Below are 14,677 nucleotides of genomic sequence, written 5' to 3'. Positions count from 1 at the left end.
GCAGCTAGCAAGGGAAGTAAGTAGTGTCCAATCAAGAATGTGTAGTCAAGTTCATAGTTCAGACTATATTGTCCCTGCCTATAGCTGTTGTCATATTGTCAGATTTCGTTAGGACAACAGCTATTAGTAGTGTCCTATGCTATAGTACACCAAATGTGACCTGAAGTACAAATACACAGTCCCAGGTCATATTGTCCCTGCCTATAGCTGTTGTCCTAACGAAAGTTGCAGGTAGTTGCCTACTTGGCTCCTTTATTCAGACAATGCTGTCGAAGTCACTCTTCTCCTCGCTGTCGGATCCTCTAGAGCTCGAAAGCTGTTTTCGCCGGCTGCCGCGCTGCGGCAGCAAGAACGGAGCTGCTTCGTACTCCCGGCCTGGCTCCGTCTTGCCTTTCTGGTGCGTCTGCTCTGAGCACCTGAGCAGGATCTGCAGCACTTCCTTCATGGACGGCCGCGACGACGGCGAGGCGCTGGTGCACAGCACGCCTAGCCTGAACACGGCCTGGATCTCCTCCGAGCACCCAGCGTATCTGATACGGCTATCCGTGGCGTCGGGTATGCTTCCTCCTGATTGGTACAGGTGCCGTGCCCATTCCGCCAGGGACCCGTCCTCGCAGCCGTCGTTGGCCGCCCTGCCGGTGGTGAGCTCCAGGAGCACCACGCCGAAGCTGTACACGTCCACCTTCTCCGTCACCTTCCTCGTGTAACCGCACTCTGCACACAAGCATCGTCAGATAGAACCCAAAAAATCCTGGCCAAAGAAGGTTGATTGATGATTCCTTACCGGGAGCCATGTAGCCGAACGACCCGGCGACGGCGGACATGGTGTTGGGCGTGCCGGCCTGCACCAGCATCCTGGCCAGCCCGAAATCCGCGATCTTGGCCCGGAACTCGGAGTCCAGCAAGATGTTGCTGGTCTTGACGTCCCTGTGAACGATGGGCGGGGTGCACTCGTGGTGCATGTAGCAGAGCCCCTGCGCGGCGCCGACGGCGACTCTGATCCTCGTCGGCCAGTCCAAACCAGCCTCGCGCCGCCCAGACAGAGCCCTCGTCATAGTCGGAATGGTTTTCCCGGCGCTGTGGAGCCACCCGTCGAGGCTGCCGTTGTCCATGTAGTCGTACACGAGGAGCTTGGCGCCGGAGTCGGGACGGGAGAGGCAGCAAAGCAGCCTGACGATGTTCTTGTGCCGGACGCCGCCGAGGATGCTCGCCTCCGACTCGAATTCGCGCTCCACCTTCTCGTCCACCTTCCCGGCGCTCCGTATCTGCTTCACGGCCACGGCGCCGGCGTTGCCGTTGTACCGGTTCGTGTACGCGGCGCGGTAGATGCGCCCCGACCCGCCGCTGCCGACGAGATTCTCTTCGGTTAGCGCCCGGAGTATGGCCGCCTCCCCGAATCCAAGATCCGTCTGATAAGGCGTGATCTTCCAGCCACTGTCCCGTGCCGCGCGCTTCCGTTTCTTCATTTCGCGGACGGCGAAGAAGGCCAAGGCCACGATGAGGACGAGGAGCGCGCCGGCAGCGACCAGGAGGCCCGTTCGCAGAGCCGGCGAGACGCCGCCTGAGGAAGCGCCGGCTGCTTTCGTACCCGCGGAGCAGGAACGCACGCCGGAAAGGTAGCCGGGCTCGAGGCCGGCGTGGCAGAGGTCGGGGTTGTTGAGGAAGCTGCGATCGTAGGCAGCGATGGCGAGCTCAGCCGGTACTTGGCCGTCGAGCTGGTTGGATGACAGGTTGAGCGAGCTAAACTGCAGCCTGGCAAGCGGCGGCGGTATGTCGCCGGAGAGCTTGTTCGACGACAGGTCAAGTGCGCTGAGCACCGGCATGGCGCCCAATTCCGCTGGTATCTCCCCCGTGAGCTGGTTTCTGCTGAGGTCCATCTGCGTCAGGAAACCGAGCTTGGCTACGCTCCTCGGGATCCCGCCAGAGAGTTGGTTACCGGACAAGTTCATGATCTGCAGCAGCGGCATGCCGTCGCCAAGATTGGCCGGCATATCCCCAGAAAATTTGTTGTTCCCGGCGGTGAACACACGGAGTCCAACAGCCACCGTTGGGATGTTCCCACCAAACTTATTGTTCTCAATTTGTAAAGTGTTGAGGTTGCTGTACATGGTGGCCGGCAGAGTCCCGCTGAGCCGGTTATTCCGCAGGAGCAGCTGCTTAAGCTTTGTCGCCCTCCACAGCGCTTCAGGGACCTCACCGGAGAGCTGGTTATTGTAGAGCTTCAGGTCTTCGAGGGTGGCGCAACCGGCGAGGCCTGCCGGGATGGAGCCGGTCAAGCCGTTGTCTTGGGCGATGAGCGCCTGGAACTTGCCGTTGGTGCACAGCCCCTCCGGTATCGCGCCGGTGATGTCGTTGTCAAAGACTTCAATAGACAGCAACTCAGATGACGGGTCCTTGCCGAGGTCCGGAGGGAGCGTGCCGCTGAGGCGATTGCTGAACAAAGACAGCTTCACCAATGAAGGCAACCGGCCGATGCTCGCCGGTATCTCACCGGAGAAGTTGTTCATGTAGAGGTTGAGTGTTGCAAGGTTCGGGAGGTGACCGAAGGCGTCCGGAATCGGCCCAGTCAGCATGTTGGCGGTCAGATCGATCGCCTCCAAATTCACCGCCCCGAAAGCACCATGGACGACGACGTCGCCGGTGAGATTGTTTTTGTACAGATTCAGAGTCTGCAGCTTGGTGAGGTTCCAGATCCCCGGAGGTATGCTCCCGGTGAAGTTGTTGACCGAGAGGTCGAGAAACTTTAGGTCCGGCATATCCGCCACATAGGTCGGGAAATCCCCACGGAGGCTGCAACTCGCGACCCCGAAGTATTTGAGCCTGGTCAGGTTCTTGAACGAGGCCGGCAGCTCGCCCGCGACAAAGGCGTTGTTGTCGAGCCACAGGAGCTGAAGTTTCGTCAGCTGGCCGAGCTCCTCCGGGATCGTGCCGGTGAGGCTGTTTCTGTACAGCGAGAGCGACTGCAGGTTCGTTAACCGGGACAAGGAGGTGGGAATTGTACCGTTGAAGGTGTTGCCGCTGAGGGTCAGAGTGGTGAGGTTCTTGCCGAGCCCGGTGCCGATGTCGGCGGGGAGCTCGCCGCCGAGGTAGTTCTCGGAGAGGTCGAGGTACCGGAGCGAAGCGCAGCGGTACAGGCTGGTCGGGAAGGTGCCGTTGATGCTGTTGTTGAAGAGGTCGAGGCTCGTGAGGCCGGAGAGGCCGCCGACGGCGTCGGACACCGGGCCGGCGACGTAGGTGTTGGCGAGGGAGAGGTTCGTGACGCGGCCGGACGAGGCGTCGCAGGCCACGTAGGGCCAGGTGCAGTGGTCGCCCGAGCCGCTCCATGCCGCGAGCACGGGCGGGTCGCCCCACGCGCGCTTGATCTGGAGGAGCAGCTGCTTCTCGTCCGGTGCGGTGGTGGGGGGCTGGGCGGCCGCGCGGTGCAGTAGGCAGCCGAGGAGCACGGGCAGGAGGAGGAGGAGGAGGAGGTGGGACGCGCGGCATGGTGCGGACGCCATTGTTGTGGGCCGGTCTCGGTGTGTTGCGTTTCCCGCCATGGCCACCGCGGTGGACGCGGGCAGATGAATTAGTTTTGTATTAGTAGCACGTGGTCAGCAATGGCGGCGCGAGCGTGAAGTGCTCGGCGATGTGCTTGCTTGGAAGCATCGAATGGCGGGAGTACGTGGTTTTCTTCGGACTGATGATGATTCTAGCGGATTGGGCTCGTTGGGAGAAGATGCAAGTTCATTCAGGCTAAACTGAGCTGGGTCTGAAATCTAGAAGTAGTGCCCTGTGATATTGCCTTGACTCGGCCGGTCAAAGTCGTTGCTTTCCTTCCGGCACTCATCGTCTCTCTGGCGGCCTGATTCGTGGCCGTGGGAACGCAAAGCAAAACGGAGAAAAGTCTTGGATAAAGGTGAGAGGCTGTACGTGCACGACTCGTCAAACTTCTAGTGGGTCAACGGTCGTCATGGCAAAGCAAAATGAAGGAAAATGCGAGGTGTCTCACTTTGCCCGTGTGGTGGGCTCACCCCATCACGATACAAGCTAGTGCATCTATATTTTTTTTACAACTATACAGTGCATCTAGCTAGGTCCATAGTAAAATTTTTGGAAAAGTTTCAATACGCTCATGCTCCCTTTGTTCTGAACTAAATACTGTAGGTAAAATATAAACATTCATAATATTAAATCATGCATTAGGGCATGTTTTGCAAGATAAGAGCATCTTCCGTCCCGTCCCGATGCGCTGGATTGAGCGTTTAGGGACGTGTTTCGTTCCTGCCGCGTTGGAGGGACGTCGCTCCCCAGCCGCGTCCCCCAAACGTCGCCCCTAAACATTAAAATACTCTTTTTTATTTTAATAGATAGAAGAAAACTCTGTACTAATATTCAAATCGGTGCAACATAAACAAATTACATATAAAAACTTCGAAAAACATAATCAAATTACATATAATTTTTTTAAAACTACTACTTCTTTGATGGCCCTGCCTCGTCGTTCTCATCACGGTGGCGCTTCCTGCTCGTCACCTCTTCCGAAGAGGCGTTGTCGGTCGACGCGTCGGAGGAACTTGTGTCCTCCTCATTGTCGCCGGTGCTCGCCGGCTGTGCCTTGGCCATGGCCTTGGCCTTCGCTTTCGCGTCCGCCTCCGCCTTCGCACGGGCCGCCGCCGACGTCGCCTCCTCATACCCTTCCTCCTCCGCCTCCTCCTCCTCCACGGCTTGTCATTCCTCCACGTTGTCCAGTGGCGGCGAGGAATCATCGTCGTTGTTGGGCGTCCAGACTCTATCCCACCAATGACGCAATCCTGGAGGCTTGCCCTCGCTGGAGGTGTCAGATGGAAGGCCAGAGATGTAGCTCATCGTGAGAAGCTTGGATGAATGGTGGCCAGTTAAAGATCCGAATGCGCCTACGTACGGGTCTTAATGAGCGCGGATGAACGGCGGCGCAGAAGTCGAAGAGAGCGGCGTTTGCTCTTCCGAGGAGTTCGCGCTCCATTCTGGTGGTTGGCGCGTCGGTCAACGCGGTTGTCAATGCGACGGTTCCCCTTCCCGGCAACTGCACCGTCGCTAGGTAGGCGTCGGTTGAGCGATCGAGCCGCTGACGCATCGAGCCCGCGCCTCCTTGCCTCTCATTTCGTTGTGTCCGGCGTGCCCGGAGCATCCCCTGTGTAGCGGGGACGGGCTCGGGGCACCGGACACCGTATTGGGCCGCACCGGACAAAAAGGGCCTTTGGGGCGCGCGGTTGGGAACGATTTTTTGTCCGGCGCGCCCCAAATACCTTTGGAGGATGGTTTGGGGGACGCGAATGGAGATGCTCTAACATGTCCATGATCTAGCGGCGCGCTCGGGAAGGGGGCGCGAGGACACATGGGGTAGGTGGAAATGAGGGGTAGTAGAGAGGAGAGTAGGGCGCACGAGTATTAGGTGGGTCCCTGCACTTGGGTTTAAAAACATCCCGTAACGTCCTTCAATGAAGGCACTTTTTTAAAAAAAATGTGTTGTGTATTAATCAGAAAACATTGTTTGAATTACAATCATCCAAGGCCGCTTTCGACACGCAGGTCGGAACCACACCTTGTAACACTCCCCGACACAACACATTACGACTAAGTTGACATAAATCATGAGCAATTACAATTTCTGCTCACTTGAGAGATGACAATTTGTCGATCTGGTGGTGTCAACGAGTTGAATTTCTTCGCTATGAAACACACCTCAGATCAGTCGCTGCTATCCTCTCTAAAAGACTCCACAACTGAAGCACGATATGTCTCAATGATAAGATTTGAAGTACATTTTGCAAGTCCCAATCTCAAACCTTCAAGGCAAGCTATAGCTACATCCCAAGCTGATAGTAGAATGTTACCCATGTATTCCCGTAGAACCACACCCCAGTCACCATTCCTTTCTTCCTTTAAAAAACTTGCATCGACATTGCATTTTATCCATCCATCAGGTGGTTTTTCCCAGATTTTCCTCTGCACTTGCATCGCATTTTGGACCTTGTCACCAATGGTTAGTTTCTGGTCTATTTTTCCTTTTTCTATCCACTACAAGCTCTCCTTTCTTCAACTTCTGCAAGGTAGCTAAATAACTCTGTAAAAATTGATCGAGTTTTGGATAGAAGCTTTACCATCAACGAAGATTATGTTGTTTCTATGATGCCACGCTCTCCACCAGATGAACACCAGTTTGTCCCTCATCTCTTTGGGCAGTTTGTCTAGCAAGACAAGGACCCATTCATTCCCTGTAAAGACTAGTTCAGATTCATGTGGTAGTTCCCAAATTTCAGACAGACCTTGCCTTAGAGCCTTTGCCTTTGTGCAATTCATAGTCGCATGGTACCCAGTTTCTTCCTCCATTCGACAGATACTACAAGTGGGCAGGACATTGGGGAGTCTTCTACTTCTATTTACATGAACAGCTAGGCTGCCAGTAGCTAACTTCCAGGTGAATATCTTTACTTTGGGAGGTCCATTTGCACTCCAGATAGTATTCCATAGACTTCTATCCCCATTCAGATTTCCACTTGAGTTTGGTGGATTATTGGATCTGAGATCAAGGGCCAGATTATAGGCACTCTTCACTGTAAACATGCCATGTTTTTCTGGGATCCAAGATATGAAATCATCCTCGTCAATTCTTGGCAAGCGAATTTTGAGTATTTCCTCGGCATCATGAGGCATACAAATTTTCCTTACCAAATCTTCCTTCCATGACCGGTCCTCGTGATTTATAAGCTTATCTACTCGTCTAAATCTTGAGTTTGTCAAGTTTGCAGTGACTTTCATGTCTTCCCTTGCGATACAATTATCTCTCCAAATCCTAACTTTCTTCCTGTTTTTGATACGCCATAATATGCCCTTTTTCAGGAGCTCGAGACTATACATGATACCTGATACGTCTCTGACGTATCGATAATTTCTTATGTTCCATGCCACATTATTGATGATTTCTACATGTTATATGCACACTTTATGTCATATTCGTGCATTTTCTGGAGCTAACCTATTGACGAGATGCCGAAGGGCCAGTTCCTGTTTTCTACTGTTTTTGGTTTCAGAAATCCTAGTAACGAAATATTCTCGGAATTGGACGAAATCAACGCCCAGATTCCTATTTTGCCCGGAAGCATCCGGAACACCCGAGAGCCGCCGGAGGGGGCCACGGGGCCCCCGGATGATAGGCCGGCGCGGCCCGAGCCCCGGCCGCGCCGCCTTATGGTGTCGTCGCCCCTTCGACCTTCGACGCCGCCTCTTCGCCTATATAAAGGTCCCGGACCTAAAACCTCGATACGAAAGAGCCACGGTACGAGAAACCTTCCGGAGCCGCCGCCATCGCGAAGCCAAGATGCGGGGGACGGAGTCTCTGTTCCGGCATGCCGCCGGGGCGGGGAAGTGCCCCCGGAAGGCTCCTCCATCGACACCACCGCCATCTTCATCAACGCAGTTGTCTCCCATGAGGAGGGAGTAGTTCTCCACCGAGGCTCGGGGCTGTACCGGTAGCTATGTGGTTAATCTCTCTCCTATGTACTTCAATACAATAATCTCATGAGCTGCCTTACATGATTGAGATTCATATGATGATGCTTGTAATCTAGATGTTATTATGCTAGTCAAGTGAGTTTTACTTATGTGATCTCCGGAGACTCCTTGTCCCACGTGTGTAAAGGTGACAGTGTGTGCACCGTGTGGGTCTCTTAGGCTATATTTCACAGAATACTTATTCACTGTTATGAATGGCGTAGTGAAGTGCTTATTTATATCTCTTTATGATTGCAATGTGTTTTGTATCACAATTTATCCATGTGCTACTCTAGTGATGTTATTAAAGTAGTTTTATTCCTCCCGCACGGTGTAATGGTGACAGTGTGTGCATCCGTGTTAGTACTTGGCGTAGGCTATGATTGTGATCTCTTGTAGATTATGAAGTTAACTATTGCTATGATGGTATTGATGTGATCTATTCCTCCTACATAGTGTGAAGGTGACGAGTGTGCATCGCTGTGTTAGTACTTGGTTTAGTCGTGTTGATCTTTCATGCACTCTAAGGTTATTTAAATATGAACATTGAATTGTGGAGCTTGTTAACTCCGGCATTGAGGGTTCGTGTAATCCTACGCAATGTGTTCATCATCCAACAAGAGAGTGTAGAGTATGCATTTATCTATTCTGTTATGTGATCAATGTTGAGAGTGTCCACTAGTGAAAGTCTAATCCCTAGGCCTTGTTCCTAAATATCTGCTATCGCTGCTTGTTTCTTGTTTTTCTTGCATTACTATCTGCTACCATATTACCACCATCAACTACACGCCGAGCAAGCTATTTTCAGGTGCCGTTACTACTTGTTCATATTCATTCATACCACCTGTATTTCACTATCTCTTCGCCGAACTAGTGCACCTATTAGGTGTGTTGGGGACACAAGAGACTTCTTGCTTTGTGGTTGCGGGGCTGCATGAGAGGGATATCTTTGACCTCTTCCTCCCCGAGTTCGATAAACCTTGGGTGATCCACTTAAGGGAAACTTGCTCGCTGTTCTACAAACCTCTGCTCTTGGAGGCCCAACACTCGTCTACAAGAATAGAAGCTCCCGTAGACATCAAGCTATTTTACGGCGCCGTTGCCGGGAGGAAAGGTAAAGGTACTCACACTCCGGATCTCGGCTACTAAGCTATTTTCTCCGTTGTAAGTACTCGAAGCTATTTCCTTTAGATCCTGCAATTGCATCTTTTTGTTTCTTGTTTACACTAGTTTGGCATAATGAACAACAATGAGCTTCTTATTCTATTTCCTGATTTAAGACATGGATGGTTTGATGCGAAAATTAAAAAACCTATGGAATCTTATTTGCATGCTTGGTAGTAATATTAGTATGAACGCTTTGAACACCATTGTTGATAATGATATAGAAAGTTCTAAGCTTGGGGAAGCTGGTTTTCATGATCTTTTTAGTCCCCCAACCATTGAGGAGAAAATTTTCTTTGATGATACTTTGCCTCCTATTTATGATGATTATAATGATAGTGGTCTTTTGGTGCCACCTACTATGGAGACTGAATTTTGTTATGATTATACTATGCCTCCTACACTTGATGAGAATAATAATGATAGCTACTTTGTTGAATTTGCTCCTACTACAATTAATAAGGATAACTATGCTTATGTTGGGAGTAGTAATAATTTTATGCATGAGACTCATGATAAGAATGCTTTATGTGATAGTTATATTGTTGAGTTTGCTCATGATGCTACTGAAAGTTATTATGAGAGATTTAAATATGGTTGTAGAAATTTTCATGTTACTAAAATACCTCTCTATATGCTTAAAATTTTGAAATTGAGCTTGTCTAGTTTTCCTATGCTTATTGCATTATGCCTACATAACTTGTTTATTTACAAGATTCCTTTTCATAGGAAGCATGTTAGACTTAAATGTGTTTTGAATTTGCCTCTTGATGCTCTCTTTTGCTTCAACTACTATTTCTTGCGAGTGCATCATTAAAACTGCTTGAGCCCATCTTAATGGCTATAAAGAAAGAACTTCTTGGGAGATAACCCATGTGTTTATTTTGCTACGAGTACCTCTATTTTATATTTGAGTCTTGGAAGTTGTTTACTACTGTAGCAACCTCTCCTTATCTTAGTTTTGTGTTTTGTTGTGCCAAGTAAAGTCTTTGATAGTAAGGTTCATACTAGATTTGGATTACTGCGCAGAAACAGATTTCTTTGTTGTCACGAATCTGGGCCTACTTCTCTGTAGGTAACTCAGAAAATTATGCCAATTTACGTGAGTGATCCTCAGATATGTACGTAACTTTCATTCAATTTGAGCATTTTCATCTGAGCAAGTCTGGTGCATCAATAAAATTCGTCTTTACGGACTGTTCTGTTTTGACAGATTCTGCTTTTTATTTCGCATTGCTTCTTTCGCTGTGTTGGGTGGATTTATTTGTTCCATTACCTTCTAGTAGCTTTGAGCAATGTTCAGAAGTGTTAAGAATGATTGTGTCACCTCTGAACATGTGAGTTTTTGATTATGCACTAACCCTCTAATGAGTTTGTTTCGAGTTTGGTGTGGAGGAAGTTTTCAAGGGTCAAGAGAGGGGATGATATACTATGATCAAGAAGAGTGAAGAGTCTAAGCTTGGGGATGCCCCCATGGTTCATCCCTGCATATTTCAAGAAGACTCAAGCATCTAAGCTTGGGGATGCCCAAGGCATCCCCTTCTTCATCGACAACATTATCAGGTTCCTCCCCTGAAACTATATTTTTATTCCATCACATCTTATGTACTTTACTTGGAGCGTCTGTGTGCTTTTATTTTTGTTTTGTTATTTTCATTCTATGAATAAATACATGCTTGCGTGGGAGAGAGACACGCTCCGCTGGTTCATATGAACACATGTGTTCTTAGCTCATAATATTCATGGCGAAGGTTGAAACTGCTTCGTTAATTGTTATATGGTTGGAAACGGAAAATGCTACATGTAGTAATTGGTAAAATGTCTTGGATAATGTGATACTTGGCAATTGTTGTGCTCATGTTTAAGCTCTTGCATCATATACTTTGCACCCATTAATGAAGAAACACCTAGAGCTTGCTAAATTTGGTTTGCATATTTGGTCTCTCTAAAGTCTAGATATTTCTAGTATTAAGTTTGAACAACAAGGAAGACGGTGTAGAGTCTTATAATGTTTACAATATGTCTTTTATGTGAGTTTTGCTGCACCGGTTCATCCTTGTGTTTGTTTCAAATAACCTTGCTAGCCTAAACCTTGTATCGAGAGGGAATACTTCTCATGCATCCAAAATCCTTGAGCCAACCACTATGCCATTTGTGTCCATCATACCTACCTACTACATGGTATTTCTCCGCCATTCCAAAGTAAATTGCTTGAGTGCTACCTTTAAATAATTCAAAATTTATCACCTCTGATTTGTGTCAATGTTTTATAGCTCATGAGGAAGTATGTGGTGTTTTATCTTTCGATCTTGTCATTTACTTCGACGAGACTTTCATAATGGACTAGTGGCTTCATCCGCTTATCCAATAATTTTGCAAAAAGAGCTGGCAATGGGGTTCCCGGCCCGATTAATTAACTTGCATTAATAATTCTCTTCACATGTTTTGCTGCTGATTCATCAGTAAGCAACTTAATTTTGCAAATAGACACTCCTTCATGGTGTGTGATTGTTGGAAGGCACCCGAGGATTCGGTTAGCCATGGCTTGTGTAAGCAAAAGGTTGGGAGGAGTGTCATCCATAAATAATGAAACTAAAGTACATGTGTAAACAAAAGAGAAGAGGGATGATCTACCTTGCTTGGTAGAGATAACGTCCTTCATGGGAGCCGCTCTTGAAAGTCTGGTTGATGAGGTAGTTAGAGTGCCCACTACCATTCGTTGACAACAACAAACACCTCTCAAAATTTTACTTTTATGCTCTCTTTATGTTTTCAAAACCAAAGCTCTAGCACAAATATAGCAATCGATGCTTTCCTCTTTGAAGGACCATTCTTTTACTTTTATGTTGAGTCGGTTCACCTATTTCTCTCCATCCCAAGAAGCAAACACTTGTGTGAACTGTGCATTGATTCTTACATACTTGCTTATTGCACTTGTTATATTGCTTTGCATTGACAATTATCCATGAGATATACATGTTACAAGTTGAAAGCAACCGCTGAAACTTAATCTTCCATTGTGTTGCCTCAATGTCTTTACTTTAAATTATTGCTTTATGAGTTAACTCTTATGCAAGACTTATTGATGCTTGTCTTGAAAGTGCTATTCATGAAAAGTCATTGCTTTATGATTCAGTTGTTTACTCATGTCATTACCATTGTTTTGATCGCTGCATTCATTACATATGCTTACAATAGTATGATCAAGGTTATGATGGCATGTCACTCCAGAAATTATCTTTGTTATCGTTTACCTGCTCGGGACGAGCAGAACTAAGCTTGGGGATGCGATACGTCTCGACGTATCGATAATTTCTTATGTTCCATGCCACATTATTGATGATTTCTACATGTTATATACACACTTTATGTCATATTCGTGCATTTTCCGGAACTAACCTATTGACGAGATGCCGAAGGGCCGGTTCTCGTTTTTCGCTGTTTTTGGTTTCAGAAATCCTAGTAACGAAATATTCTCGGAATTGGACGAAATCAACGCCCGGGGTTCCTATTTTGCCCGGAAGCATCCGGAACACCCGAGAGCCGCCGGAGGGGGGCCACGGGGCCCCCGGATGATAGGCCGGCGCGGCCCGGGCCACGGCCGCGCCGCCTTATGGTGTCGTCGCCCCTTCGACCTTCTGACGCCGCCTCTTCGCCTATATAAAGGTCCCAGACCTAAAACCTCGATACGAAAGAGCCACGGTACGAGAAACCTTCCAGAGCCGCCGCCATCGCGAAGCCAAGATGCGGGGGACAGGAGTCTACGTTCCGGCACGCCGCCGGGCGGGGAAGTGCCCCGGAAGGCTCCTCCATCGACACCACCGCCATCTTCATCAACGCTGCTTGTCTCCCATGAGGAGGGAGTAGTTCTCCATCGAGGCTCGGGGCTGTACTGCGGTAGCTATGTGGTTAATCTCTCTCCTATGTACTTCAATACAATAATCTCATGAGCTGCCTTACATGATTGAGATTCATATGATGATGCTTGTAATCTAGATGTCATTATGCTAGTCAAGTGAGTTTTACTTATGTGATCTCCGGAGACTCCTTGTCCCACGTGTGTAAAGGTGACAGTGTGTGCACCGTGTGGATCTCTTAGGCTATATTTCATAGAATACTTATTCACTGTTATGAATGGCGTAGTGAAGTGCTTATTTATATCTCTTTATGATTGCAATGTGTTTTGTATCACAATTTATCCATGTGCTACTCTAGTGATGTTATTAAAGTAGTTTTATTCCTCCTGCACGGTGTAATGGTGACAGTGTGTGCATCCGTGTTAGTACTTGGCGTAGGCTATGATTGTGATCTCTTGTAGATTATGAAGTTAACTATTGCTATGATGGTATTGATGTGATCTATTCCTCCTACATAGTGTGAAGGTGACGGTGTGCATCTTGTGTTAGTACTTGGTTTAGTCGTGTTGATCTTTCATGCACTCTAAGGTTATTTAAATATGAACATTGAATTGTGGAGCTTGTTAACTCCGGCATTGAGGGTTCGTGTAATCCCACGCAATGTGTTCATCATCCAACAAGAGAGTGTAGAGTATGCATTTATCTATTACAGTTATGTGATCAATGTTGAGAGTGTCCACTAGTGAAAGTCTAATCCCTAGGCCTTGTTCCTAAATATCTGCTATCGTTGCTTGTTTCTTGTTTTCTTGCGTTACTATCGCTACCATATTACCACCATCAACTACACGCTGGCAAGCTATTTTACGGTGCCGTTACTACTTGTTCATATTCATTCATACCACCTGTATTTCACTATCTCTTCGCCGAACTAGTGCACCTATTAGGTGTGTTGGGGACACAAGAGACTTCTTGCTTTGTTGTTGCGGGGTTGCATGAGAGGGATATCTTTGACCTCTTCCTCCCTGAGTTCGATAAACCTTGGGTGATCCACTTAAGGGAAACTTGCTGCTGTTCTACAAACCTCTGCTCTTGGAGGCCCAACACTGTCTACAAGAATAGAAGCTCCCGTAGACATCAATACCTTGCAAACAGGGTGATGGGTTCCTAATAAAAGCAGTATCTGTTAACTCTCCATTTGGGTAGTATTTTGCTCTTAGTAACCTTGCACATAAACTATCTGGAAAAGCAACGAGTTTCCAAGCCTGTCTAGCTAACAATGCTTGATCGAACAAATGGAGATCTCTGAAACCCATTCCTCTCCGCCCTTTTCTTCTCGTAACTTTATCCCAGCTCATCCAATGCATTCCTCTCCTCTCATTTTCATCACCCCACCAGAAGTCTCTCGTCAATTTCATGAGATCTTCACACAGTCCCTCTGAGAATTTGAACACACTCATTGAGTAGGTAGTGATGGCTTGTATCACTGATTTATGAGAACATCCTTTTCTCCACTAGAGGAATATTTTTCAGCATAGTCGGAGACACACTTTTTGATTTTCTCCTTGACTGGCTGAAATTTGCCATCTTTCATACGTCCTTCGGAAACTGGTAGACCAAGGTATTTCTCCTCGAAACCCACAGCCTGTATGTCCAAAATGGATGCCACCACCTGGCCTTGTGCCTCGGTACATCTGTTTCCTATCAGCAAGGAGCATTTTCCAGGAATTAGGCGTTGCCCTGTGGCCACCTCGTACATCTATTTGCTTGATCTGCATTGGCCTCAAAGAAAAGAAGACTATTATCAAAAAAAAAAAGGTGTGAAATTACCGAGCTACGACGGTATACCTTAAGTTCATTAATATGTCCTGCATCAATCTCTCTTTGCAGTAGCCTAGACATCCCATCACCAATAAATAAGAAGAGATATGGTGATAGAGGGTCTTCTGTCGAAGTCCTCTAGTTGGTTTTAAATTCTCCAAAATTTCTCCATTGAACCGGACTGAATATGTTACCGTTCTGACACATGTCATTACCCATTTAATCCACTGCTCTGTGATACGTCCAAAATGTATCTACTTTCCCGAACACTTTTGCTATTGTTTTCCCTCTAATTTGTGTATTTTGGATGCAACTAACACGGACTAACG

General features: G+C 47.8%; 1 pseudogene; it reads right to left on the bottom strand.

Annotated features, from left to right (window-relative positions):
- Positions 1-12: 12 nt before the first annotated feature.
- LOC124658905 lies at positions 13-3,751 on the bottom strand (annotated as a pseudogene).
- Between the last annotated feature and the right edge of the window lie 10,926 nt (positions 3,752-14,677).

Source organism: Lolium rigidum, chromosome 6 (assembly GCF_022539505.1).
Source record: "Lolium rigidum isolate FL_2022 chromosome 6, APGP_CSIRO_Lrig_0.1, whole genome shotgun sequence".
In the NCBI taxonomy this organism is placed as follows: domain Eukaryota; kingdom Viridiplantae; phylum Streptophyta; class Magnoliopsida; order Poales; family Poaceae; genus Lolium; species Lolium rigidum.
This window is presented reverse-complemented; position numbering and strand designations above follow the sequence as displayed.